At 41.3% G+C, this 2,500-nt stretch overlaps 1 protein-coding gene across 3 annotated transcripts in view; it reads right to left on the bottom strand.

Moving 5' to 3' along the window:
- Window positions 1-2,381: 2,381 nt before the first annotated feature.
- LOC122260698 (peroxisomal membrane protein 2) overlaps window positions 2,382-2,500 on the bottom strand; it is a 7,962-nt gene continuing 7,843 nt past the window's right edge. For all 3 annotated transcript variants that reach the window (XM_086553413.1, XM_086553412.1, XM_043028074.2), the window contains exon 6: window positions 2,382-2,500. This exon is cut by the window's right edge and continues 1,249 nt beyond it. The gene's annotated coding sequence lies outside the window, so the exon portion shown is untranslated.

Here is a 2,500-nt window from a genome sequence, read left to right as displayed (position 1 = left end):
AAAGTAACAGTATGTCCACTCTTGATAGCCTTCCAAACTGACATGATATCTTGTTTGAATCCTGGTATGTATAATGCATCTTTAAGTAGAATACTTCGTGAGTTTCCGTCTTGATCCTGTATGAAGTCTTTCACATCACCGACTCCTTTCACTGTTCCTTGTTGTCTTTGGCCGTCTGCCAGCTCTATGTAATGGTTTTGTGGATCAAAGGATTCTTGAAATCTCACAAACTTTGGTTCAGTTTTCTCAATATGTGAAGTGCAGCCACTGTCAATCATTAAGAAGCCTTCTTCTTCTAAGTTAGCTACATTCTGTTTTCTACAATCATACAGCTCATTGTTGGTTTCAACTGTACAAAACCTTGATGAGTGTGATACATGAAAAGAAAACTCTTGATTTTGTTCTTCACTTGTGTCATTTGCTGAGTTTACTGAATTACTACTCTTCTTAGGATTCTTCACTCTACATTCACTGTTACTGTGAGTTCTAGATTTATGAAAGTTACACCACTTTCTAGTATTTTGAGGGTTGTTCACTCTCTGGAACTTACCTCCTTTGCTGCATTTTGATGCAAAATGGCCTGGTTCACCACACTTGAAACATTTCTTCTGTTTCACTGTACTGCTGTTGTTGACATTCATGATACTCTCTGTGCTAGAAGTATCCTTCAGACGATCCTCTTGACTTAACAATGCTATCTTTAATTCACTGTACTGGTATGGAGGATTACGCTGGCTAGCTACATCAACAAAATTTTCGTACTTCTTTGGAAGTCCATCCAGTGTTCGTACTACTATAAGACCATCAGAAATGTGTTCATCTATTTCCCTGAGAGCAGCTACTGTCTCATCTATAGACGTAAGATATGCTGTAACACTGTCATCATCCATCCTTTTGTTTATGAATGATCTCCATAGAGCAAACAATCTGTGTTGTGTTTCTCTTAGGTAGTGTTTTCGTAGCAATGTCAATGCTTTCACTCCATCTCCCCTCGCTTCACGCTTTATCATGCCAAGTGACGTTCTGTCAAGACAACCTGTTAAGTGTGCATAGATTGTTTCCTTGGCCTCTTCCAAATCATAATCATTTGGGCGTTTGCTTGCATACTTATCGAAAGCAAGATGAAGTTTCAGAACTCGGAGAGCCCCTGTGAATTTTTCTTCCCACAAATCATAATTATCTGCATTACCATCAAATTCCTTAATTCTGGGCCCATAACCTGTTGAGGTGGTGGAAGATGTCATCTTCTATGCGTGAAATAAGGAAGTTTGGCTTGTCAATGTACAGATAATTGATGTGGGGATCAGAGAAACACAGCTACTGCGTATAAGCGTGTATTCGGGGAGAAGTCCGTGGAGAGAAGAGGGTTGTTTACATTACACTTTGTAAATATTGCCGTAGGGTGGCGCATATAAAAGAAAACATTCATTTCGGGGGTAACTAAACTAAACATGAGGTATTCTTCTGAGGTATAAACAGTAGATATAAAATTATAAGCATCCTTATTCTATCATAATCTTTAATTATTCTAACAGAGAGAGAGAGAGAGAGAGAGAGAGAGAGAGCTTGAGAGAGAGAGAGCTTGAGAGAGAGAGAGAGAGAGAGGAGAGAGAGAGAGAGAAGGAGAGAGAGAGAGAGAGAGAGAGAGAGAGAGAGAGAGAGAGAGAGAGAGAGAGAGAGAGAGAGAGAGAGAGAGAGAGAGAGAGAGAGAGAGAGAGAGAGAGAGAGAGAGAGGGAGAGAGAGAGAGAAGGGAGAGAGAGAGAGAAGGGAGAGAGAGAGAAGGGAGAGAGAGAGAGAAGGGAGAGAGAGAGAGAAGGGAGAGAGAGAGAGAGGGGAGAGAGAGAGAGAAGGGAGAGAGAGAGAGAGAGAGGGGAGAGAGAGAGAGAGAGAGAGAGAGAGAGAGAGAGAGAGAGAGAGAGAGAGAGAGAGAGAGAGAGAGAGAGAGAGAGAGAAGGGAGAGAGAGAGAGAGAGAGGAGAGAGAGAGAGAGAGGAGGGAGAGAGAGAGAGAGAGAGAGGAGAGAGAGAGAGAGAGAGAGAGAAGAGAGAGAGAGAGAGAGAGAGGGAGAGAGAGAGAGAGAGAAGGAGAGGAAGAGAGAGAGAGAGAGAGAAAGAGAGAGAAGAGAGAGAGAGAGAGAAGGGAGAGAGAGAGAGAGAGAGAGAGAGAGAGAGAGAGAGAGAGGGAGAGAGAGAGAGAGAGAGAAGGGAGAGAGAGAGAGAGAAGGGAGAGAGAGAGAGAGAGAAGGGAGAGAGAGAGAGAAGGGAGAGAGAGAGAGAGAAAGAGAGAGAAATTTGCTATTTCTTGCTTTTTAAATGCTGTTATGTTTGGTTATTTATTATAAGTCATGAAGCCCTATTAGAACAGGCAAATAAATAAAAAAGACAAAACTTGGTCTTTATTGATAAATCTATGTAAAATTAAAGATTGCACACACAAATTAACATAATTAGTTAACAACACTATGAACTTTGAGCAAATAAATGATCAGGAAATATTTCCC

This window comes from Penaeus japonicus, unplaced genomic scaffold, assembly GCF_977035675.1.
Source record: "Penaeus japonicus unplaced genomic scaffold, GWHDUDI00000001_assembly GWHDUDI00000028, whole genome shotgun sequence".
Taxonomy (NCBI): domain Eukaryota; kingdom Metazoa; phylum Arthropoda; class Malacostraca; order Decapoda; family Penaeidae; genus Penaeus; species Penaeus japonicus.
The sequence above is the reverse complement of the archived record's forward strand: the minus strand, read 5'-3'. Positions and strand labels throughout refer to the sequence as shown.